Raw genomic sequence first — 27,198 nt, 5'->3', positions numbered from 1 at the left:
CCAGTATTTAATATTTTATATATAGTTCACATTGATCCGTCTGGTACCCAGAGTGTGCTCAGCAAATTGAAAGAACGCTTTGTAAGTCTTGTAAGAAAGCAACGGTGCATGTATTAGCCCTTTTGGACCCATTGAATGGGTCCTAACTTCGTACTGGGCACACACCAGGTGCTGAGTAAACGCTAACAGACTGGCTGAAAGACCCTTTTCAATTCTCCCTGCAATCTGCTATTAGTGAAATGTTTACAGATCAAAATCCTTGCTGCTGGCACTTAGGTCTGGCTCACCAGGTCATGCTTTCTCTGCGCATTCTGCCTTGGGCTAAATTGCCTAATTTTTCAATATTTAGGCTTCATGTTCTGTTCAAAGGGTAAGGAGCTTATTATTTATTTAACTCACAAGAGTCTTAAGTGACTGAGTGTTTATGAAAGGGTCTGTGATCCCAGAATGAACGATGTTGCATTTAGTGCAGAGCACCTCGGCCTAACACAGATCAGTGGGTGGCGAGGACAAAGACATACACAGAAAAACACTACTTGGCAGGCACTACACACGCCATTTAGGTATGATCTGAAAATACCTTGCTGGCATAATTCTTAAGCAGACTGTCTTTGTATTTAATGACCCAAATATGCCAGGCACATGCTTCTGAGAAGCAAGTTAGATTTAACAAAACAGCAATTTTGTTAACCTTCCTCTCCGCCCACCAAAATAATCTGGGCCACGGCCTCTGACCTCTCTGAATGGCTGCTTAGAGACTGGAGTCAGCGTAGGCCTAGGAGGTAATCATGCCAGGCCATAGAAATTAGCAGAGGCTTGGGATGCAGATAGAAATGGCAGTCTGAGCTATAGGTTCACAGGCCCAGCGTCTTCAAGTCAGAATGGAGATTCAAGGGGGAAGAGTCATCTTGGTTAATATTTCTGAGTCAGAATAGGTTTCAGATAATTTGGAGAAGCATATACTTTGAAAGGGAAGCTACCAGTCTACTGTTAGGCTTTAAAAGCATGAACTAGTTGAACATGAGCAAGACACTCTGACAAAAACAAACGACAACACAATTTGAGATCGTAATCAACCCTCTGCAGTTTGGGTAGGTCTCCTTCCACTGTCACTACCCAAGGTGCCATTGTTTCTCCGGAAGACACAAGAACTGGATGGCTGAGCATTTGCACTTGGCTTAGGAAAATCATTTAATAAAGGAGATCACTGGGGAAGCCCAGTTTCAAGTCATATTCACTTTCGTTCACCTCCTCTACCCTACCGAGCCATTGTTTACCGAGTAGCTCTGTATGCAGAACTGAGTAAGGTAGGTGCCTTGGGAAACACTGAGACGGATGGGACAACCCCAGCTCAGAAGAAAAAAAAAAAAAAAGAAAAACAATAGGGAAATTACAATGCTTACTTTACAGATGAATAAACAGTGTCATGGACAGTTGAAAAATTCATTTTAAAGGCTTCACTCTGCTATGAAATCATAATATAAAGTTATTTAAAAGAACTGAAAAAGCACATAACTAGAAAGCGAAATGTCTTGGTTTGGGTCCTAGTTCAGACTTACTGGGTGCAGTGCACCCTCTCTCATGAGGCTGAAGTTGCTCATCTGAAGAGCAGATTCTTCCATCTCCAGGACGACAGGATGTGAAGAATAAGGTTTGCTAACTAGAACTAAATAACTAAATCTCTGGATCAGAGGATTAATTAGAACAGTTATCTGGAGAATTTAAGGACCTATGCAAAGCCATAGGGAAGCTGGTCCAGTCCTATAGCTTTGATGCTCAGGCCCAGACATAACTATGTCCTCCTCTGTAGACATTACAACTGCCATTCCTGCCACCTGAGAAATAATGACAAGGAAAGTTAGTGTCCTTCTATCTCTGGGTCCTGGGTCTTCCACTTAGTATTATAACAGGGCAGTGTTTGCAAGGGCAGTGTAGGTATGGTAAACCATCTATGCCTCATGCAACAGACAGGACTGTAGCCCACGTGGCTGTAGCCATGCTTAATTCAGGTGTACCAGACAAGGGGGCTCTGCACAGAGAGTATGTCCTTTCCCGGGTTAGCTTTCTGTCATGAGGAATTTTCTGAGAACCTAAGTTTCCTTTAATAAGCTAACTGGCGACTCTAAAGTGCCAATAAAAAGCATTCAGATTAACACCGATTAACAAAGACAAACTAAGTTTGGGTTTTAAAAAAGCAGACCATTTAATAATTTCACTGCATTGTCTCCCATTCTAATGATAGCCTCTGAACTTGGAAAATGTTGGATGCTGCGCTCCCCCCACCCCAATTGCCAAGTGGTCATTTTGTAGCCTGCGAGCTGTGAGATCATCTATGCAGAGATCTGACAGAAGGGCTGGGATTGAATCCTTTTGTATGTATTTAATTTCCCCCCCTTCCTATTTCAACGTGTCATTTGTCCTCTCCCACTTTTATTTTTGGGTCCAAGAGGCACAGGTGGTTCTTATTTCAGGCTGCAGAAGAAATTCTGCCATTCAAAGATTAATGAATAAAGAGAGCCTTGTAAATAGATTAGCATGATAATGGTCATAATACTCTCTGCTGCCTTCTGTGCCTACTTCAGTCTGTGTGCCCTGAAAGTGCCTCCCCTCCCCCAGGCTTGGGACCCTTATTCCCTCTTTCCCACCACCCGGTTCTCCTCTTTCAATCCTAGAAAGACAAAGTGACTCCCAAAACAGGCAGCTGCAGGGAGAGAGAGAGAGAGAGAGAGAGAGAGAGAGAGAGAGAGAGAGAGAGAGAAGGAGTGGCAGAGGGGCTAGAAGAAAGGGTAAGGAAAGAGATGGAAGGAGTCAGACAAAGTGGAGAATGAAGAACGCTTAAAAATTTGTTGTACTTAAGGATAAGGACATTTGTGTAGAACATACAAAGGAAATAAAAGGATTCCCTGTTTGGAGCTGGGAATATAGTTCAGTAGCAATGTTTTGGCCTAACTTGCACGAGGCTCTGGCTTTGATTCCCAGCAATGTAATTACAATAACAACGATAATAGTAATGGTGATGAGAGTTCTCTCCCAAGACTGGGCTGCTGAATGTGCAGCACCTTTGTGCATTCCCTTGTTATGGTTAGCTCACTCAATTGTACTCCCCTCCTTCTGCTCTAACCTAGAAGGAAAAGCTAGCTACAGACGTGGCTTTTCTGTATAGTTATATAGGGGCAAGTTTGCGGAGGCTTTTCCAGGAAAGATGCAGAAATCGGCTCCTCTCAGGGAACCTACGACCCCTTCCTGGGGTTATGAGAAGACCATAAGCGGGATGCCTTGGACTGCACTGATCATCAGAACAAGCCGAGAATCCCTGCGCTCATGGACCTGCCTGTCTGTGTCCTTCCTCTTAATCCTAATTCTGTGTCTGGTCTTTGCATAGGAGAGGATGTGTACCTTTCAAGGAAAAGTCCCTCTAGGGAGATGCCATGAAGATGCTCAGGTAATGTGGATTGAGACAGGAAAGGGAAGTCAGATCCCGCGGCTGGGGAGGGTCTGGAAGAATAGACTCCAGAAGCTCAGCATCTCAGTTTGCCTGCCTGAATGGAAACTCGGACCACAGCAGAAGCCACTGAGCTGAACAGGCAAAGAGCCCACACACCAGGCCAGGAAGCACAGCGCTTCCCTTCCTTTGTCTCCAAAGACCCTGCTTGCCTTTTCCCTCATTTGAAGAGAGCCAAGAGCACCAGGATCCAGGCTGACCCTCTGCCTTGCTGTGTTGATTAAAGTTCCCTCCACCTCACACCGACCCCCATCAGGGTACACATTACCGCCCACCCCACCTCCTTCCTCTGGGCCTTCTGCTATCAACCGGGAAAAGGGAATCTAAAAATAAAGCCGGGGCCAGAGTGTGTACCACTCGATTGGGCTCCTGCGTTCACAGATCTGCTTATTTTGGCCTATCTCTCCCCAGCGATAAGGCTGCTAACAGCCTCTTATCAGCCAGTCGGTGAAAATGTGCTCCAGCCTGATTAGGCCTCAGTCTTTGCCAAGGTTATAAACAGCCGTTATCGTTTTCCCGAACAGAATAATCCGGACAGTATCAGCTCAGAAACATATGGGCCACACAGAGAAGATAGCCGCTGACGGACACTTCATTTTAATTGTAACGAGTGGGTCACAGCAGCCTGTAGACAGGCAGAGCTGCCCGATTGGCAGCAGGGTTCTTTTCTTTTCTTCTTTTTATTTTTTTTTAATCCCTTCTTTCCCTGGTTCCCGACGCTTAAGCTACTGATATTCTGGGTGGCATAATGAACTGCCCCTACCCCAGATGTTACCAGTCACCGGGCCTGACCTTTCCCTAAAAGGCAGATGGGGCCTTTCTGATTCTACTCTCTAACAGAGGGGAAACATTATCACAGGGAACCCATGCCGCTCTCTGTTCCTCAGCCCCCCCAAATCAGCAGCACAACCTGAGTGGTTACATCAACCTGGGCTCACACCCCGCCACCAGGTGTCCCCAGGACCACCCTCTACAGAGCTCACTCCCACCTCCCTGTTTCTGAATATCAGGCTCTCCATGAGGCAAGCCTGAGTATTTGTGAGGAATTTATACCCTTCCCCTTGCCTTCCCTCGACAGAGAGTCATTAGCCAAGACTGAGTGTGAGGGGAATAAGGCCACGCAGATGGAGGTGTTGTGTACCAAAAGCAGAGGTGAAAGATTTCACTGTGTGTCTCCCGGGCAGTAGAGTCATCTTGATGACAGAGACCTCAGCCGGGAGCCACTGCTCTTGGCACGAAGCCAGAAGCCACCTTGCTCTTCCCTGGAGTGATGTATTTCATTCCGCCTTGGGTGACGTCTGAAACAGAGTGGCGGGAAAGAAGCAGAAGAAAATGGAAGCACAGCCCAGAGCCAACAGGTCCAGGAAGCAGGTGCGTCTCTCCTCAGCAGTTGACTCTCTTCCGGGCCTCACTGTTATTGCACTACGCTTCACACCTGGCTGGCCAGATGGGGTCACTGAGAGCAGGTGGGACTCTGAGGCAGATAAGCACCCTACCTTGCACCAGCTGGCAGTGTTCAGTCTTTTCACTCTACATTTGTTTGGAGCCTCGAGTCACTAAGCACCTTCAAGTTGCGACACCCTTTACTAGTTACCTTCCCGCCTCCTCCTTACATCCTCCAGTATCTTCTGCATCTTATCATAAAAATGTGGCAGCATCTTTCACTAATGGGTCACATACTCAATACATCCAGTGGGCTGGAGATGTTCCCCCAGATGGAACTCAGCTCCTGGTGACGTCCATAAGGACAAGCAAGCAAGAATTGCAAAGGCCAGAAAGATAACAACAGAATTCACGGAGAATTCCAAAACGCTAAAAAGGTTTCACCTCTCTTTTCTAGGCTTCAGTTTCCAGTTCTGCAGAGATAGCATGACAGAACTTTGCCCTGGAGGAAATACTAGAAAACAGACAGAGCATGCATCCAGGCAGCGGTGGCACACAGGCGGATCTCCGAGTTCAAGGCCAGGCTGGTTTATGGTTTATGGAGCAAGTTCCAGGACATTCAGGGCTGTTACCCAAAGGAACCCTGTCCCCAAAAGCGTTATTAGAGTGGCGGGGGGGGGGGGCAGCATACACTGGGCACTGGCAATGTGCCATGTTGGTATAACAATGATATAAAGGTACTTATGTGATCCTCAAAACAATAATTTTATGACATACAGAAGCAGTCTGAGACTGCTGAACCCCTATAATTCCAGGGTCTCACTAGTTCCTAACACCCCACATCCAGACACCACCCTTATGCTATCCTTCTAGAGGACAAGCTAATTCACACACTCCATGTCCACGCAATCTCTCAGGATATGAGGACAGAGTACCCTGGTCCCGAGATAACTACTAGTATGTCACAGTCGAAAGAAAGTCGAGTGCCTGGTAACGTTCCCGCAATCACATCAGATTCAAAAGGGAAAGGAGTCTGAGATTCCGATGACAACTGAAAGGAGCCCGAGGAACATTTCTGCATTTTTGTTTTTGTTCTCTGCTATCTTTCCCATGGCTTTTCAACACCTGCATTTGCTCTACCACATACAACTTCCCCAACTAAATACCACGTGGATTGTTTTGCAAAACCCACTAAGGGACTGGCCAGCAGGCCACGCTGGACACTGCAGTGGGGGGGGGGGGTCTGCATGCCCATCTTGGTGGTCTTGGTTCAGCACACTGACAAAGATGAAGGTCTTTCCCACATGGTTCCCAGTACCTGAAAACATTCGGGAAACATGTGAGCCCTCCTCAGAGAGCAGGAGTGGGGCTCAGCGGTAGCTGATTCAGGCTACAGTGTTTCCCCTTAGTTTTCTATTTTTCTTATCTTTCTGTTTCAGTGAGCCCAGTTTTGTTCCTTCACTATGTAGGGCTAACAAGAAGATTTTTTTTTTTTTATCCCAAAGCAGGCCTATTTCTCTGGGACATGGCTCTCATTTTTGTCCACAGCCCATTTAGCCTGATTGGCCTTCCACTTTTGTAGAAAATGGACTGGCTTACTCAGGGCCATAGCGTGGGGGCTGATGGAGAAGCTGGTGGCAAAAGTGTAAGTGCCACCATCATGCTCCTGCTGTGTGGCCAAGGCTGTGCCATGAGGGCTGTGTCCAGCCTTCTCAGAGCATCTGCGCGTCGCTGCTCCTGTTCATTCTCTTGGGTGTCCCTATAAACAGCCGAGGGACAAATTTCCTCCCAGCACCCAGAGTGGTACCCAGCGGAAGCACTGGAGGCAGAGAAGGAATAAATTTAACCCAAATCTGCCCAGATTGATGCCCAAGGCCAAGAAAGCCTTGGACGGAGTCTACATTTAAGCTTCAGCCCCAGCCTTGCCTGTTTCCTCAAAAGCCTCAGTTTCCCCAGCTCTAGAATGGCGCTATAGATCTGTCGTGGAAACTATGTATGCTCCAGTTACTCTGCCTGACTCCTGACACAGACAGTCACCTAATAAAATAAATAGCTGTTTATGAACATGTAGCTCTTGTTCATCAACCCTTACACCTCTGCAACCACACCTGACTGCTCTGCGCAGGGAAACCCTGGCCGCCAAGGAGCTCTGGTTTGAATTGCTGCTTTGCCGCAGCTACAGGCGTTGCTGGAGTCTGTGGCCTGCATCAGGCTGAGGTCACGCTGCTTCACCTGGCTAGGAGCCATGTATCAGATGTGACAAAGCAAAACCAAGGCATGCTGGGAGAGCCACTGTAGCGTGCTAGCACTGCACTGACCTTGTCTGTGACTACCTCAGTGTCCTGCCCTAATCACCACAGCACAGTGCAAAGCCTTACCTTGGTCCATGGCCCTCAGCTTCTGCTGGGCTGAACGTGAAACCACCTCATGGGCTGACACCCATAAACTTCGTTTTGCCTACACTCGTGTTTGAGCAGGACACACAGCTCCCCCTCAGGGAGCAGCTGAACACACTTACGCTTCCTCCAGTGTCTTTCCAGTCTGATTGTGCACTGCTTTTCCTTTCCTTGAGAAAGAGATTCTTAACCCATTTGCATTCCCAAGACAAGCTCTTAGGCATAAATTCATTTCAGCGTGGGGGTCCTCTATTCTCTCTCTTTCCTCTTGCCATGAAGCTGGGGTGAATTCATAAGTAGCTCTAGTGTTTTCAGCATTGGAGTCTTGCATGAGACAGGATTACAGGAATGGAGGAGCCTCTCTCTCTCTCTCCCTCTCTCTCTCTCTCTCTCTCTCTCTCTCTCTCTCTCTCTCATAAACACACACACACACACACACACACACACACACACACACACACACTCTAATCTCATCAGCACCTACCGCTTTTACATCTGCACTTTCTAGGTGAGCCCTACCCAGGCTTAGTCAATGTTATCTTTCCTGGCCTCCTATGGGAATACTGCCAAATAAAATAACAAAATATTCTTCTGGTAAGGCAAGTTAAAACCTTGGGAAGATTTAAACCTGGGCTTCACGTCACGGACGCTCCCTTCTGTAATCTGTATTCCAATCTCGCTGCTGGCAGAGCGGAGAGCAGAATATCCAAGGTCTCATAAAAGATCCAGTGCTTACTGACTTCTCTGACATTTGCTGTTTCATGTGGCCCACACTCCTTCCTGTTCAGCCCCCAAAGACGGCGCAGTCCCTTTCAGTTCACCTCTGCAGGAGGCAAGCATGTAGAAGGCAGTCAGGACCTCAGAGCAAGGACTTAGCTCACCCCGCTAAATACACGTCTGGAGTTAGGGTTCTTATTTTATAACGCAGCTCCTCTCTTTTCCTTGAGTGACTTTATATGATTACATTCCTGCTACATACTGCACGGAGGTCACATGGATGCATCGGACACGTTCAACAGTCTTAATGAAGATCCTCCTTCTCTGGAATGCTATGGAGGGCTGAGAATTCTGCCCTCTACTCAGGGTACTCAAACCTTCCTTCTTCTTATCATTACTTAAATCTGACAGTGCCTTACTTAACCTTAGAAGGTTTTGAGATCATAATCTATAGGGATGGCAGCTTACCAAATGGAATCTAAGAACACTCTTCAATGGCCTGTGTTCAGAAACAGGAGTATTAATAAAGATTTGTGACTTGGAGAATCCACACGGTTGTAGATGGGCACTAGAGGAAGCACGGAGACAGTAGCTCAGAAGTTCTGGCAAGGTCTACCACAATCAAGAGAAGCAAGAGGAACTAAAGGAGAGACAACGGGTGCACATTCTGGTCCCCTGGAAGGATCACCACAGGTATTGTAGCCAGACCCACCAGCAGGGCCCAGAGGTTTGCTTGTCAATCATATAACATGCCCATCTTATCAGCAAGACACTCAGGAAACAAAGGGATTCTGTTGTATTTCTAAAGGGTGCCACCTCTTGCAGAGTTCCCAGAAGGAAACCCCACAGACATCTACAGGTTAAGGGCTCGGTGAAGTACACTTGATGGCAAGAAAGAAAAGGACATATTGTTACATAGCTAATGCTACTAAGCAGCCAAAGGCAGAAGGGATTAAAAAAAAGCATGGTGTCTCCACAAAAATACTTCAGAGATGGCCCCTGGTAAACTCACAAGTACCCAGCTACTTTAGAAAAACAAAGCAAAATTCCCAAACTCAGGCAATAAAAAGCCAAAAGCCTATTATAACTTAAATCTCTTTAAACAGTGCATTAGTTTAATTATCTCTGAAGCTGCTACCTGTGGCCATTAGATCCATTAGCACCGAATGCCAGATCAAAGTCCCACGTACACACAGGTGTCTGCAAATCAGGTGACAAGGGGGTAACCAGGCGCTATCAGCAATGTGTTGGGATGCTTTTAATCTCTCCACTACTAAAACCTTCTCCAGAGGTTGAAAAAACTTAGAATGCAAATTGAAAATTAAAGACAAGTGGACAGTACCTCAAAATTAAACTTGTCACCTAAGAAAATTATTATCAAAATCATCTATGTGCTTCTCAAGTCTTTCACTGTGTTTAGTCACATAACACACACACACACACACACACACACACACACACACACATGGCTCTTTGTAGGCATATGAAAAACAAAGAGGCAAAACATATTAGTGAAGTCGGGCTGAAGTGGTGCATGCCTTTAATCCCAGCAGTCAAGAGGCAGAGGCAGGCAGATCCCAGTGAGTTGGAAGCTAGGCTGGTCTACAGAGTGAGTTCCAGGAGGGCCAGGACTATTTGACAGAGAAACCCTACCTTGATAAGAACAAAAAAGAAAAAAAAAAAAAACCAAGCAAAAACATAACAGTGCTTAGACATCAGATAATATGAACTGTGGCTTCAGAAGATATGTCTAAAGCCTGCAGATGGAAGCCAGACTATAGGACATTCTCGGTACATTGTAACGCAGAACTGAATGACGACATACAGACTCTTAGAGACAGGTTTGCTGTATTCTCTAGGAAACAGTCATAAAAACGATGATCGGATATTTCTGAAAGTAAATACTCATATAATTTATGGTAACTAATTTTGGGGTGTTGGTTATTTTATTTTTAATTATCAAACACCATCCATTTACTTATTTAAATGAGGGCTTTTTTTTTTCTAGGTCAGTTACAGTATGATATACATAAGTGGTTCACAACTGGGGAGCTTATGTCTCCTAAAGGACATCTGGCAGTATCTGGGGGTACTGGGGTTCTGTTAGGATCTGTAGACAGCACCTAGGGAAATGACTGAACAGGACCACAAGAAACTAGGCGACCTCAAACACTAATGGTATTGAAGTTACAACACCCTCACACAGACTATCATCAGCACTGTAAGATCTTTAAAGCCATGCCCGCCCACCAAACTTTTGAGAAGTGAAGGAGACAGACAAGGAGGAAAGGAGGGAGGGAGGGAGGGAGGGAGGGAGGGAGGGAGGGAGGGAGGGAGGGAAAGGGGCAAAATCAAAGAATTAGTAATATTTTTACTTATCAAAAATATAGTTGAAGGGCTGGAGAGATGGCTCAGCAGTTAAGAGCATTGTTTGTTCTTCCAGAAGACCAGGGTTCAATTCCCAGCACCCATAAGGTGGCTCACAATTGCCTGTGACTCTAGTCTGAGTAGACCTGACTCCCTCTTTGGTCTCTGTGGGCACTGCATGCACATAGTACATAGATATAAACTCATTCAGACAAACACTAACGCACATAAAATAAAAATAAACAAAGTCTAAAGCAAAAAGTATTCTTGCTGCTTGTACATGCTACAATATATTACTTTATTATCAAATGTGCTCTGAAAGCAGTGGTTCTCAACCTATGCAACACAACCCCTTTGGGGATCAAATGACCCTTTCATAGGGGTCGAATATAAGATATTCAACATTTACATTATAAGTCATACAGCATCAAAATTATAATTATGACATAGAAATGGAAGTAATTTTATGTTTGGGAGGTCACCACCACATGAGGAACCGTATTAAGGGTTGCAGCTTTAGGAAGGTTGAGAACCACTGCTCTAAAGCCTCCCATCTGGGCTCACATTTGAACCACACACTGAAAAATGCTGGTCAGACAGCAGGAGTTTGAGGAGGGAACATTTAGTTCGAGACACCCGTGGCTAAACAGAGGAGTAAACTGACCCACGGCATTAAAATCAAATAAAGTAAGATACACAGATGTTAACTTTTTAGCTAGTGAAAAATAAACACATTTGGTTTACCTGGTCCTCTATGTGTACACCCATCCTATCCTACAACCCCGTATCTCTGACACTCAGTAACACAACAATATTTTTTTAGACCAGTTAGGGTCCAAATCGTGCGTGTTCTGTCTTTAATATTAATAAGTTTTGTAACTAGCAGTTTCTCGTAGCTCCGAATTCTTGAGCACAACTAGAAAGGGCACTTATCCTGAAAAATCTAATAAATTTACAGTTTTATATACTTCCTTCAATTGTAAAAGTCTTGTTCAATAAACTTTAAAATGCCACTATAGAGCAATAACACAGACAGTATAAACCCAGCCCTGGGAAAGCTGTGCGACCAGAAATTGTTCCCCTTTCTGCTACAGCAATAAAGTTTTATATGTTTGAACTGACTGTAAAAAGGTTTGAATGTTGGCAACTGGGGAATAATCTGTCTTCTTTATAGTTATTATCATATTTCCCACAAGACCCCTTGGTCTGTGTCAATCCTTCTTGTATATGACACCTTTGTACTGTCAGCGAAAGCAAGTCGACTTTGCTTTTTTTTTTTTTAACTATAGGACTTGTATCTGTTTTCCTTCAGATTACAGCTAACAGGAATAAATTATTTCTGACAAGCATCTATTGCAGCATTTTACCAAATAAAGCTGGTTGTGACTGCTTTTCCAGGAGAGAGGGAGGGGGGAGACCTCCTCCCATCTCCTTCCCCCTTTTTCTCTCAACTGATTCAAATGCAATTCAGGGCTGGTTAAATTGGAGGAAATGCCAATAAAAAGAGATTTGTAGGAAAGTTGCTCTGAATGGCAGAGCCCTTGGAACATGGCACTTCAGTCCTCCCGGGTGCCATTGGGTCTGTGTGGAGGAGTGAGGGAAGGCAGGAGGGGGCGGGTCGTCCCTCTCCTCACGACCTCTCTCAGATCTCAGAGCATTGCTGCTACACAGAACCAAATGGGAACTTTCCTGGGCTCAGATTAATAACTAGCTGCGATCAGCATGAAAAGTAGTCGAGTTGCCGTAGGTATGCATGGGCTCGTGGCTGACCAGTCATTGTGGCTGAAATAAATTTAGGTTCATGTTAATAAAGAACCGCGCTGTATGTGTATGTTTGGGGGTAAAGGAAGGCATGCAACAAATAGACAGGGTCTCTCTCTGAGATCATGAGATTAACCATGGCAATATATGCATATACATATGCACATGCGTACACAGTATGTGCTCCAGTGAGTACAGATACTCAAACACAGCTCCGCTCTGGCAGGAAGGGCACAGGTCAAATGGTGTCTGTGAACAGAGCAACTGGACCAGAATGGTGACGCCAAGAAACAGAATACACATGGTGAGCAAAGTCAGCAAAGACCTGAGTGTCAGGTTTGTGCATGTGAGCTTGGGACATCTTCCTCCTTGTTGTTCCCTCGCAGTGGAAGTTCAGGGTCACAAAGACACAGTGCCTTTTTCCAGATCATAGATAGATAGATAGATAGATAGATAGATAGATAGATAGATCACATTATAATGGGAGGGGGTACCTTGCTCCCCTCAGTTCTCTCTCTGTTTCCTTCAAAACAAAAGAGCCATACATCAAGCAAAGGTACACTCATGTTCGTTCACCTTAATGGCTCTTAAATTCCCGCTGGGACTGGAAGTCTGTGGTTTCGTGATCATAGACTTTAACTTTTCTGAACGCCCTCTCCATGTATTTTGTCTGCGTTGTCAAAGTTTACTAATTCTCTACCATTCAATAGGTTCTTGAGATTTCATAAGGAAAACCAGAAAGAAGCATTGTGGCTGATAACAGAAGGTGGCGGTGTGATACCAAGGACCCACAGGACATAAACCTGTTTTCATGTCATCAAAAACTATTTGCTGAAAGACAGGCCTGTGGGTGCAATACTGGCACAAATATCATGGCAGCAACCAACCACTTTCTCCTTGGATTTAAAGTCTACTCCACAAGAAGAAACACATGTGTGGTACCACAAATCTAACCAAGAATTCATGCTCTTGGAGAGTTCACAGGTCCAAGGGTGAACCTATTAATATTATTTCATTGGATGGACACAGTATCAAACTGCCCCCCACAAGTGTATCTCAATGCTCATAAAAGAGTGCTGCTCCCAGTCTGTATCAGAGAACTGTCTTTGCACGATGGATAGAATCAAGGCAGAAACAACCGATCAAAGTGGAGAAAATAAACACCAAACTACAAATGGGGCATCTACATCACTGGCTTGCTATACTCAGGGGTCACTGCAGAGAGGCAGCAGAAAGAAGGTTGGGGCCAGAGGGTAGACAGGCCCAGAGGGCAATTGTCTTCTGCACGTGACCAGACTGCTGTACTCATGGGCTCCCAGCAGCTACTGTTGCCTGTGAAAACTATCAAACCAGTCAACATTCTAACATGGAGAAGGCTGAAGTTCACATACCCCTGCTTCCCCGTCTGAATCACTACTGACAAGTGATGTCTTCTGGGAGAGGGATTGTCAGTTTTCTTTAAGGGTGTGGCCACTGGTAGGTCTATCTGGCTCCAGGGGATGCCCCCACCTCTGTGGGTAGACGGGCAGCTCAAACTGGACTCGGTAAGTTATTACATAGAATAAATACATAAATAAATAGGGCTGGAATGATGACTCAGTGGTTAAGAGCACTTCCTGCTCTTGCAGAGGTCTGGGGTTCAGTGCCCTGCATCCATCTGGTATAATAGCACCTGACCATCTGTAACTCCAGTTGTAAAATCTTATGCTTTCCTCTGACTCCGCAGACACCAGAAGAAACACACAGGGTGTGAAAATATTCATGCATGCAAAACTCATATATATAATAAACACATCTTTCAAAAATAAACAAGAACAGGAGGTTGAAAGCAGGTAGCGAGGCAGGGGGATCTGGGAGGTGTAGAGGATGAATATGATCAAGATACATTGCATGAAATTTTGAAAGAATTAATAGAAATATTATATTCTTTAGAAATCCTTTGAACTCACACACAAAGACACTCAAATATGGAACCATGTGAACCCCCAAATCCTCTACATAGCTGCTACTTACATATAGGGCAAAACTAAGGAATTCAGCTTTTAATCGTTGGGTTATTGTTGCAGCTGTGTTTCGAGGTAGTGTCTCACTCTGCAGCATAGCTTGATCCAGAATGGATCTTGCTCTATGTAGCCTAGACTAGCCTAGAACTTGGAGTCCAATGGTGATCCTCCAGCTCACTTCCTCAATGCTGGGGTCACTGCATACTCACTAATGAACACAGCGTTTGACATCAGAGACAGTCGTATTGGGAGGAAAGCAGAAGATGCTGCCCAGAAACTTTTATTTCTGGGGTAGTGCTCTTTACCTAAGTCACATAAATAATAACATTTCTACACACCTTGTGGCTTGCCAAATTTTGATCACCATGTTTACTCTGGCTATACTTTTATGGAGTAGGTTTATATTCATGTTATTAATGAAGAAATTCACAGCCAGACAAACTAAGTGTCAGTGCTCAAGCCAGTCACAGGATGAGAGACTGACTCGGCAGGCTTCTGGGGTGCTTTGCTCATCTCATCCAGAATGGCTGGGCCTCTGCATCATCCCGCCGGCTCCAGGTCTCCCCCAGCAGGTCACCTATGACACCAGTATAGCAGGCGCAAAAGCAGAAACGGAAAGAGGACCAGAGGAGCTCTTCTGCCCCAGCTCACCAGTAAAACCATCTCACACCAGTCCACTGGGCACTTGCTATATCAAGTGTATAGAATCACCAGGGATCCAAGCAACACTCCCGAGTAATGAAAGCACTCATCTCGAGTCTCCAACAGAGAATTCAGCAGAGCCTGGTGCACCCCTGACATGCCCGCCCCTGCTTCTTCCTGAGCCAGCCATGCTGGCACACTCTGTCTCACGCCGCCACAGGGATGCGAGGCCCCTCAAGAGCTGCCAAGCTCTCTGATGTACGGGCTGCTAATGCAGCATTATTAAGAACACGTTTGTCTCCACTCCTCTAAGCATGCCGCTTCCCTGCCTGAAGGAAAGCCCCACATGGGTTCCCACAGAGGGACCCAGCAAAAACGGCCCCGGGAACCCACAAAGGGAAATCAGCATGCCAAGGGTTAAGCACACCCTGTAACGAGCATCTCTGTTCCGGCGTGTTGCGAAAGCCCATTACCTCCCGCCACATTACCTCATTCATTTCTTATATGCGGATGGTTTATTTTCCCATGAGCACCCTGGCTCTCAGTATTAAGTCCCCTCCTTCGCCTCTATTTCTCTATCCATCACATTTAACACTCTGACAGTAACAGTCTATAATGTTTCTATTCTACAAAACCGCTCTGTCAACTCCAGGCTTCCAGAGCACCAACTGAGGAAAATAAATAACATCAACGCCAGCGACGACAGCATCACAGCTCCCGTTCTGCTGGGTCCTTTTTTTTTTTTTTTTAATATTATTCTACAAAGAGAAAGGAGAGAGGGAAGGAGGAGGGAGGGAGGGGGTAAGAAAAGGGAGAGAGAGGGAGGGAAAGAAGGAGGAAGGAAGGATAAGGAATGAGAGACTGTGAGAGTAAAGGAAAGAGCAATTTTCTCTCTCATACCAGAGATGCTTAACAGACCTGGAGGGTCCATCCAGGCATTTATTTCCCATCCAGACAAAGGAGTGTCTTCCCTGCTCTGCTCTCTCATTCTGTGACTGCCTCCCCCTTTCCCTTCCTCCATACCTTTGCCAAAGACTAATATTTACTCCACTGCCCTCAATCCACCTGCACCAGAGGTACAAAGCAACACAGACCAGAGCGTGGGTGGGTATCAGCCTGCTTACCTAGACGTTGACTCTTAAATAGCTGTCATCTTTGCTAGAGTGGGGGATAGGAGGGGGATGGTGGAGATAGTTCTTGGTCTACCACCTTTGTTCTGGGGGAAGACAGCACAGAAGGAACACTCTGGAACCCAGGAGCAGGTAGGGAAATAAGAAAAATAAACACTACTGAAAAATCAGTCAATCTGGAAAATTTGTCTTCTGTTCCTGGGGTTTTATCAAACTGCTTCTATTTCTACCTGTCCGGATGGAGGGTTATCTTCTAAAAACAGGTTTTGTTTCTAGTTAGCTTCTTTTTAAAAAAACTATTTAGGTAAGAGAGATAGAATCCTGGCTATTATTTGGCTTCTTTTTCATGGCTGAAATCATTTACCAGAATGAAAGCCAGTTGTGTATACATGGGAATGTTCTGACCTATTCTACCCAGCCCCTGTCTGCTAGCCTTTTTGAACCCTCCTACTGTTATTGTGTTCCTAAGTTTCCCTCGGTTCTGAGTGGAACAGAACCACAGTGAAGAACACGCAGAAGCCAAGCCTGACCACTCCCTAGCCCAGGTTTCTGTTTCGGAAACCTCTGTGCTGTTCTTACCTTTCCTGGGGAGAACAGAATGGACCTTGGGCCACAGGGTGACCTGTGTCGGCACCTGCTGTAATTTAGGATGCTGTCTCTGGTCAATCAAAATCCAGAGAATGCTGATGACTGACATGTGTATACTCTGGGAAAGAAAGCATCTACACAGTAAAAACGAAGCGAAAATAAAAATTCACAGAGGTTGCTTTGATGAGTCAGTGCCCCAGTACCCTGGTGAGTCAGTGCCCCAGCTTGGTTAAGTGCCTGGGCTTTCACTGTGTTACCGCCCTGGCTCTCGGCTGCCTCAAACATGGCAGTTGTGCCAGCACTGGCTCCTGAACGATAAGATGTGACTGTAGAGAAACAAATTCAGGGTAAGGAAAAAAGGAAGGAAGGAACATGTTCTCATCTACCGCTGCCAAACCGATATTTGTAATTCCGTCTGCCACCTCCCCAGGCTGCCTCTCAGAGGATAATGGGAGGTGCTGTGTGCAATACTACTTTGGTAAATAAGAACTAGCCTGTGTATCATTACCTTTGCCAACAGGACCATTTCCCTAGGGTAAAAAGGTCCCTCTGCATCTCAACACTCAACTATGGGGCTCTTCTTCCCACCTGCCACTGCTCACTAGAGGCCAGAGTTTTGTGCCTGAGTTTTCTTTTTTTGTTTCTTCTTTCTTTTCTTCTCAGAGCAAAGAACACACTGAGAACCATGAGACACTCACTCACATAGACTACTCGTACCCGCCTGTTTCTCCCATCCCTAAGCAGGGGAAGACCCCTGCAAATTCAAGTCAGTTACTTTCTATATAACTTGAGAGTGACGTCAGCATACCAATCGGAAGTGCAGACATGAGACACCATTAAGATTGTATGGGACACAGCAAGGCTGAGACCTGGTGGGAAAACCAACAGACTTGGACACTTCATTTCTGGCCTAGTTTAATTCCAAATGTCACAAACCTTCTAACTTATTGAGTCAAAAATCACTTTTGTTTTTAGGATTTTGTTTTAAATATTTATTTATTATGTATACAATATTCTGTCTGTGTGTATGTCTGCAGGCCAGAAGAGGGCACCAGACCTCATTACAGATGGTTGTGAGCCACCATGTGGTTGCTGGGAATTGAACTCAGAACCTTTGGAAGAGCAGACAATGCTCTTAACCTCTGAGCCATCTCTCCAGCCCCTTTTAGGATGTTTTTAAGGGTGTATGTGTAGGGGGTGGCAATATAAAGACCACAACCAGGCTAAGTGATATTATTTCATTATTATTATTATTATTATTATTTTTTGAGACAGGGTTTCTCTGTGGCTTTGGAGCCTGTCCTGGAATTAGCTCTGTAGACCAGGCTGGTCTCGAACTCACAGAGATCCGCCTGCCTCTGCCTCCCGAGTGCTGGGATTAAAGGCGTGCGCCACCACCGCCCGGCTTATTTCATTATTTTAAGTGACCCTATTTTGTAACTGCTGCCGATAGCTCTCCTTGATATTTCAATTTTTCTATGTAGCTGACAAAAAGCAAAGGTAACCTTAGCGCACCCAATGACTAAAGGTGTCCGCCGGAGAGGAGCGGGCCTTTCATGTTTCTTTCCTTGAAATTGGCATTTAAGACTCGTATGCGTAAAGCAAGCATCACAGGACGATACATAGGTGGGCGCAAGTGTTTCTATTCAAAAGTTTATAACAACTGAAGGGGAGGCATATAAACTGACGGCTGAAACTAAGGTCAGAAAATGGGTCCAGGGGATGGCTCAGCCAGCAAAGGCATTTGCTGCAAAACCTGACGACCTGAGTTTGAGTCCCAGAAGCCATGTGGTAGAAGGAGAGAGCCAACTCCTGAAAGTTGTCCTCGGAACTCCATGAGTGCCATGTCACATGACACACATACACGTGCACACACCAAAAACTTACAAGTCTGAAAATGAACAGTGTGACTAACCTGGGAAAGTGTCTGAGCAGAGCTGTCCTAAGGAGAGGGAGATGGGACACGACCACACTTTCGGTTTTTTGAGGCTCAATACCTGTGGTCATTCAAAGCAGGATCCAATCTCTACCCTGCTAATTTCTGTCTAATCTGTCTGCTGGCCTGTGTCCAAGCATTCCCAGCACAAGGCTGGTTAATGTGATGGGGGAAATGGCAGAACAAAACTCACAGGTTTCTCAGGGAGTAAAGAACCAACTCGTAGAACGTAAGTTCTAAATAAGCCCATCACTGAGCCACAGAAGCAGGTGGCATAGTCCCACTTTGAGTTTTGGAAGAGTAGACACTAGAAAAATTAGGCAGCCTGACAAGCAGATGCATGATCCAAAACACCTAGTTTTTTCCCTGCCATTTAACTCTGGTATACCACTCATGGGAACTTCAGGCCTCTTACTGAAAAGAAAGCTCTTGAACCAGTGGGCTCAGCCTAGCAAAGACCTAAAAACCTAGGAACTGCCTCAAAATACAGCATGATTCCAGCAGAGAAGAAAAACCAAAGAGAAAAAAAAAATCAACAATTAGGGTTAGGGTTGCCCCAGGCCCTGGATTCCACCCTCAGCAACACTGAGCGTGTGGAGGGAGTTCAAAATGAAATAAACAAGTACCCGGATAGTGTCAAAACAGTCACTGAACTTCCACATTCTGGAAGGAACAAAACTGCTCACACCTGTCCATTTCCTCAGTCCTTTATTTATTTAATACCAAACCCATCTTTCCAGGCAACCAGACAAGAGAACCTACGTGCTTTCACACACACACACACACACACACACACACACACACACACACACACACACAGATGGGCCTCTTCTCAGTCCAGTTCGAGGCTGCACACAGTAAATTCCCAGGCAAAGCCAGTTTACAGCAGTTACCTGATAATGCATCATCTCTGGCCACACCCTCCACCACCTGGGAACTGATATTGTCATTCAGCTTAAGGTTATACTGAGCCGCCTCCCTCTTCTATGGAATCCAAATATCTGGCGTCCTCCATCCACAATTTTCCTCCTGTCTAAACCTACATGTCACCAGGCTCTGCTAATTGTTAAGATAACTTTCGTGGGGCTGGGAAGACAATTTAGTGGGTAAAGGCACCTTGTTATGGCCAAGCCTAATGACCAGAATTCAATTCTCTTGACCCATGTGGTGGACAGAGAGAACCAACCCTCCTAAGCTGTCTTCTGATCTTCACATAAGCGCTGTGCTTAGATGTACACACAAAACATAAAATAACAATAATAAATGTAAGAAAAGATTTTTTAAAAACTAATAATAAGATGTTCTCTGAACAGTCTGATGTTTTTCATTGCATAAAATACCCTTGTTTCATTGGGACCTGTGTGTTTTTGTGTCCTAGATGAAATCTACATAATATTTTCAATATGTCTCCCATTTAGTACATTCTACATATTTTTTTTACCAGACCAAAAATCCTTTACTCGATTTCAGCATGCAATTCATGCAAAACAAACAAAAAACAAAATGTCTATATTTCATGCAACATGTCAAGGCCACATAGTCACCACGGATGTACTAGGCCTGACTCCACCATAAGACTGTTGGCGTCAGTGGACAAAATTACAAGGTAACTGTCACGTGTCCAAACCTGTCCTTAAAATATTAATAATTGAAAAGCTAATAATGCCAAAATGCATTCAACCTAAGGGAAAACAAATATACAAAAAATGCTATGTAGCCTTACAAAGAAAAGATGTATAAGGAAAATCAGATGCTAAGGAGAAGGAATGAATGGAGAGGCGCATTCAGACAGGATGCTTCCTCCGGCAGGCCTTCATGACGAGTCGTGGTTCTCTATGGAGACAGTAGCTATGGGGAATTACTGGCAGAATAGACAATCTCCAAAAGCATTCTTTTTTAAACCCAGCATGTTTAAGGCACTCAGGATACTCCATCTGTTTGGGCTGTCTGTGGAGACAGAAGAAAACGGTGGAAACTAGGTCATCAAACTAGATGACACGGCCAACCTAGATTACGATGAGCCCATAGACTTTCCACCTGTGTCCATCCACTGTGCAGGCACATGCAATCATGAGAGCCAGACTTGGGACACACCCCTAGAAGAATTCCCAAAGAAGCGTACAGATCCCACCCAGCTGAACACAAACTCCGTCGCTTCCATGCAGGAAACTCCACTGCAATTCAACGGAATGAAGGTAACAAGTCTACGGTGATAATTTGAATTAGCTGAACATTTTAAATGACTGACAAATCTCAGGTGTTGGACCATTGTGACTATGAAAATCCCTTGGGAGACGTTTCATAACTGAGTGTGGCGCCAGAGCATTTGACAGTGGAGCTGTTGGCCACGGATTCTGAGTCAGGGTTAAGTCAAGTGTGCTTTGCCTGGTTTGACTATCTTGACGGGCTTCTGGAGAGATGGACTTTTTGAAGGCATCAAGGGCAGAGATCCCAGTGAGGAGGTCAACAGAGCTGTCTGGGTGAAAGACAGGGAGAGCCTGACCTAGGGCCGTGGCAGACGGAGAGAGGACAGATGAGGAATACAATATGTTTACCTTTCTGATCTCTTACTTGGCACACAGTCAGGCATGAAGAACTCAATACATGCTTGCTGGCAGGATCAATACAAATTGGATAACTATTGATGGCGGGGGAGGGGCTGTATGGAATAATTCAGAGTCTGGTGCAAACATGACACCTCTTCATTGGGACGAAGACCGTAGGAATGAACACAGGGGAGGGAGTGACCACGGCAGAAGTCTGATGAGGTCTGCCCTGTGCATGCCAAGCTTGAAGTTAGTTGAACTGAGAGAGAGAGAGAGAGAGAGAGAGAGAGAGAGAGGCCAGCCTGTTGTGCTACAAATCAGAAATTCACAGAAGTCAATCGAGGATGAAAGCACAAGTTTTAACTTACCATTTCTTCAATAAGTATTTATTGGCTACTTGCTTAAATCTGAACATTGGGGCACTTGCTGGGCTTTTAGAGCTGATAGTGTAGGCCCCTGATTTTGGTGATTATAGCGGATATATTTTAGCGCACTGGAAGCTGAGATGATAAAAGAAGGCGTGGGAACGCTAGGTGGTGCTCCCTTTAGAGATGGTTAAGGGGCAAATGGCACTGACAATAACTGAGAAGATCCATTCAGAGACTGGGGACAAGACGAGGAGAAGATGGAAATCAAGAGGAATGGAGTCTTCAGCACCAGCTGCAGCAAAACTGTAGAGAAAGAGCTAAAATGTCAACTGGGGAACTTCATCAGCAGAAAAGATGGACATCTGAACTCGGGAAAAGCACTCCAGTACACCAGAGTTCCTGGAATTCACATGGCAGGCCAGGGAAGTCTGAAGGAGTCCCAGAAGCTCTGTGGAGATGGGACCTGGGACGGAACGGCAGAAGATGCAGGAGAAAGCTGCATAGGAATTAAAAGCAGGACACAATCCATAAAGGTTGGACTGGGAGACCTGAACTCTTCCCAGAAACAAACACTAGCACAGACTCCCCATGACTACTCCCATTTGATGGAGGGCAAGACCACAGTGACTGAAGAAGCAGACTGCCTTCTGGAGTCTACAGGAAGGTGTGCTCCCCATTGGCTGGGTGAGTGCCCCGTAAAAGGCTCAAACTATAAAGTGCACACAGGTGCAACTAGACAAATAGGTATGCCAAATGATAGCTAGGTAATGCTTTCGACTCGCTAACAACATAGGTTCTGCCTAGCTCTGCCGGGAGTGGGGGCAAAGAGAAATAGGAGAGGTGTGAGCAGGGGCGTAGGTAAGACGAGAGACCTCGGATGCAGCTTCGGTAGAAAGCACCTGCATGCGCAAAGCAAAGGGTGACAGCTACCCGGAACAGGTCATTAAAATGTCACTCTTTGCCCTCAAGGATATATGCCATGTCACCCTGCATTTACAAGACCAACAACTTTTGGCATTTTTTCAATGCCAGATTTCTCCTCAGGCCCTTTGTGGCATGACAACAATGATAATAGCTCCCTGCTGCCCAGCAGGTCCCAAGAGTATCTCAGGCCCACACGGAGGACCAGGTAGAGGCCATCTGTTTTAGCATCCTCCGTCCAGAAACAGCCAGCGGGATCGGCAGGCCCAGAGCACACAGCTTCAGGCGTGACCATGCTGGGGCTGCGGCTTAAGTACTGGGTGCTGCAAAGGCAGTGGGGGAGGGTCAGGCCTCCAAGTGTCTCCTACACAGACCAAAGGGACATTCAGAATTTCTCCCTCCTTCCCTTCCTCTCCCCTTCCCCCGTCTGGTACATGTAAAGAGTGCCCCATTTAAGGCTCCCAATCAGAAACCAGATTGGCTTGGATTCGCACCACTGGGCTATGCTGTAGTAGAAAGAACTCAATCTGAATTTCGTCTTGACACTAGTTTGCTGACTTCATCACCTTAGGTGAGGTACAGGAACTCCGTGTCTTCGTTTCCTTATGTAAAATTAGAGTCTAATAAAAAGCTCCCCCTTGGGGTGGCTGTGAAGATTAGGCAAGATGATGCTGCTGAAGACCTTTTCATTTTAATATTGTTTCTGAATAGGTAATACGTTTCTGATATAAAATATATTTATAATAAATCCTTGTGTTCCCCGTTGGCCATCAGGTCAGTCTTGTTCCCGCCCTTGTCCTCATTTACCCCGTTCTGCCTCTCGCACCTGGCCTCGACAGATAAGCACTTTTGTTCATTTCTTGTTTATCTTTTCAGTGGTTCTTGAAAGGGTGGCTTTAAATATAAAGTGTGCTATCATTGTCGTGATGGGAGAGGGGGCTGGGGCGCAGCGTGGTGTTATCTGTACGGGGCCCCATTTCCTTCAAGCAAACCTGCCTCGTTATCGCTCTTCCATTTTCTCCTTTATTCCTCTCCTGGATCTGTGTTTGCTAAGTGTGGCTGGACTCAAAACACAGCCTGAGTGGCCACCTAGAGGAACACTAAGACACATCGGTGGTCCTTCTGGGTCCATCCTGTTCTCAGGCACACTTAGCCTACTTAGGTGACCCTTGCCTCTAGCCGAGTCTGAGGCTTGAACTGTCTGGGACCAGTGCCAACACCAGTGTTAACATTTCCCCAGCATAACGCCTAGTGCACACAAAATATATATTGCAGGTGCTCCTGCCTGAAAACCTGAGCTATTGTGTGCAATACCCTGCCCAGCCATAAGGGATCAGCAGGCTTTCTATGAGACCTGAAGACTCTGCTCTCTACCCAGGGTGACAGGAGCTCCTATTGGTTCTGGCTGAATCAGTTCCTGACTGTGGCTGGGTTGGGACCAAAGAGAATGAGTCTAAAGGCTCTTTTAGGCAAATAGAAATAACGAGTAAAGAAAACGGGGTTAGAACAACATAAGACAGAAAAAGCTAACAAGGGGGGGGGGAGACGACGGACTACTTAGAGGGAGATGTCACATGCTCCCATTTTTCTATAGCTGGTGCCACACCCGGCTGCCTAGGTCCACAGGAAGCCCCTGTCTTTAAGCTTTAGCTGTTCTTGGTCACTCCATAGCACATTCTCATTCTGCCTCCTCATTTAGACACCAAACAACTTTGTGACCTTGAATTGTGTGTGGTCCAGTACAGTCTTCAGTTTCATCTGCAAAATGGGGCAAAGGGTATCAGCACATGGAAGGAGTACTCTTAAAAAGGAAAAAAAAAAAACCTAATCATCTTCAAGATAAGGACTGGCTCACACACACACACACACACACACAGCAACTACCCCACAACTACAGAGAGGCTTTGGGGGATTGTTCCATACAGGACAGACAGCCATCTTGAGAAAGAAAGGAGGGAAAATCAGTATTTAAAAGATTTTTAGCCCCTTTCTCTAAGCCCCTGTATAGGATCTGTCTACCAAATGTGCTTTTTTTCCCCACAGGCCCCTCCCCCTCCAGGCCCCAGCCCACATCTGAGGTAGCAGAGATGATAAGCCATAATGAAAACCTGCGGCCTCACAGACACCGAGAGCGAACACACAGAGGGGAGGCCGAGGAGGAGCCGGTCAGGAGGCATGTAATCACAGGGTTATCTAATGCTGCCTCATTCTAATTGAGTCGGTACCATATGTCACCCTGCAATAACATCGCAAGCAGCATGCAACTGAATACATATTTAATTCACATAATGGGTACAGCAGTAGAAGTAATCAAGGCAGTTTGCCATAAGCCATAAAGAAATGTAGCTTGTTCCTATCAAGAAACATTTGGCACTTAGGGAGAGAACTGTATCTCCTGAGAGGGGACCTGCATTACTGCAGACACTGACGGGGAGGGGAGCAGCCGTGGGGAGAGAGGAGGAGAGGAAAGAAGAAAGGAAAACATAAAAACGCCAAAGAGATTCCAGCCAGCACATCGATCCCTCGCGAATGAAAATCAATGACGGAATATTGTCAGCGGATCGTTGGCCATCTCAATATAATTAACAGTAATGGATTTATTGGCAGACACTTAATGACTTCGCGTTAAGTGTGTCCCAGAATTTCCTGTACTGTCCCATGCCCTTCCCACTCCCACTTGGCCCAGCCCTTGGCACAGGAAATAGATGTAGCCACGGAGGGTTAGAAAACATCCCGCCCTCCAACATCTCTTCGTCAGGATTGGCATCTGACAGAAACCTACTCACCCATTCCCTTCATTTCCTCCCTCAAGGAGATGATTAATACGGCCGGGCCCTGCTCATCAATATCTTTGGACAGATCAACCGGAGTTTTCATTAAACCCATATTAATGCCCTAGATACACAGCTGCGGACAGGTTACTCTCAAAAAAGGGGGGGGGGGAGAAGAGAGAAGGAAAAATAAAATAAAAAGAATGGGGAGAATGGGGACCGCAGAGCAAACTGTGGCAAGCCTGCATCTCAGTTAGCTATTTGCCTGGAATTAACAGGAAACTCAGCCACTTCCCTCATTAGCGCCTCTTCTACCAACAAGTTTTGATGTATATTTCATGAGGATAAACAAACATTCATTTCACTTTGGGAAGGTGTTTGCTGTAATGTATTGTCAGCGTACCCAGCAATGAGGGGACATTAATTTCAATTCTGGTGTTTAAACACTTTGGCGAGTCCCAATTATTCATTCCCTGGCTCGATATCTGGAGGCCCAAAGAAAGGTCGCTGGCTCTCTGGGCTGCCCTCCGTGCCAGGGGAAAGACTGGGCTTCACCCTGGGGCCACTGGCTCCAAGATGGGACTGTCCCCTTCCTGTTCCTCAGTCAGATGAATATAGACATAGAAGGGCCACTTCAGCAGATACCCACCTTGGCATTACAGTCATCTCTTTGAAGACCTGTGTTCTTCAAAGCAAGAGTTTGGGAAACTAAATGGTATCGTTTTTCTTAACTACCTTTGTGGATTCCAGTCATTTGAGGTGGGAGAGCACGCCCAGTCTTGGAAGGCGGCGAGGAAGAATGGCTAGGCAGGAGAACGGCTATGCCTTTAGGGGCAAATGTCACAGAGAGAGATGTTGTTTATTGTACAGGTAGGGTCTCACCGTGCATCTCAGGCTGGACCTAAACCTAGGATCCTCGTGTCTCAGCTACCTCAGTACCAGGAGCACCATGTCCCCTGATACAACTGCAAGGCCGTGAGAGTGGCTCCAGGTACCCCATCATTCTTTAGACATATAGACAGCTCTGTCCTACAAAGGATCACCCTGGCGCCCCCAACGCCAGATAAGATCCACAAGTCTGGAGAATGATGCGAACTTTGGTCAGCAGCATTCATTTCTTTTGCTTTCTTTCTTTCTTTCTTTTTTTTTTCTTTTATTTTTTGGTTTTTCAAGATAGGGTTTCTCTGTGTTACCCTGGCTGTGTCCTGGAACTCACTCTGGAGTCCAGGCTGGCATTGAACTCACAGAGGTTCTCCTGCCGCTGTCTCCCCCGAATGCTGGGATTAAAGGCGTGTGCCCCCACCTCCCAGCCACATTTCACTTTTCATGGTGCCTGCCCTGCTAGCTAAAAGTGTGCAGTGACCCACAGTGTGAAATCATTATTGACCTCCACACATGACACCCGAGAGTCTCCCCACTTACAGAAGCAGCTGGTGAATCTTTCATCAGACGGGGGAACGTTTTAAAATATGTGAAAAATTATGCAAACAGTAATTTCTAATTAATGACAAACTGCCTAAAGGTAGTTTCAGGGATGCAGCCCTCGCTGGGTGTAACAATGCATGCCTTTAATCTTAGCACTCAGGCAGAGGCAGGCAGATCTCTATGAATTTGAGGCTAGTCTGGCCAAACATAGTTGCAGGATAGCCAGGGCTATTTAGAGATATCTTATCTCAAAACAAACAAACAAGAATGCAGTCCTGACTTGGACAGAGGAAACAAAACTAAAAACCTGGCCTGAGTTGCACAGTTCTTAGACTATGGGGCTAAGACCACAAGAGGCAGGTGTCCCCAGGAAAAGAAGAGTTTCTAGAAAGAATCATGGGAATTCCAAGGGAGAAGAGCCACGGGGCCTAAGACAAAAGCAGGTCCCTAAAGCAGAATACAAATAGAGAGTTAGTAAGAGCTGAAAAAATGAAATCAAGAAAAAGAAAGATCCATTGAATTCTTATCAAAATGACTTCTTTTTTTTTAATTTATTTATTAAAGATTTCTGTCTCTTCCCCGCCACGGCCTCCCATTTCCCTCCCCCTTCCCCAATTAAGTCCCCCCCTCTCCTCAGCCCGAAAAGCAATCAGGGTTCCCTGCCCTGTGGGAAGTCCAAGGAACCCCCACCTCCATCCAGGTCTAGTAAGTTGAGCATCCAAACTGCCTAGGCTCCCACAAA

General features: G+C 45.8%; 1 protein-coding gene across 6 annotated transcripts in view; it reads right to left on the bottom strand.

The window, feature by feature from the left end:
* The window catches only part of Pbx1 (PBX homeobox 1), a 310,086-nt gene that overhangs the window by 160,266 nt on the left and 122,622 nt on the right, over window positions 1-27,198 (bottom strand). The window contains exon 1 of one of the 6 annotated variants that reach the window (XM_041662264.1): window positions 16,481-16,590. The exons of the other annotated variants lie outside the window; for them this stretch is intronic. The gene's annotated coding sequence lies outside the window, so the exon portion shown is untranslated. Of the gene's footprint in view, window positions 1-16,480; window positions 16,591-27,198 lie in introns of those variants that run through there. 6 annotated transcript variants of the gene reach the window in all.

The sequence above is a fragment of the Microtus oregoni genome, unplaced genomic scaffold (genome assembly GCF_018167655.1).
Source record: "Microtus oregoni isolate MIOR12 unplaced genomic scaffold, Mior012 000013F_ref0000133, whole genome shotgun sequence".
NCBI lineage: Eukaryota > Metazoa > Chordata > Mammalia > Rodentia > Cricetidae > Microtus > Microtus oregoni.
This window is presented reverse-complemented; position numbering and strand designations above follow the sequence as displayed.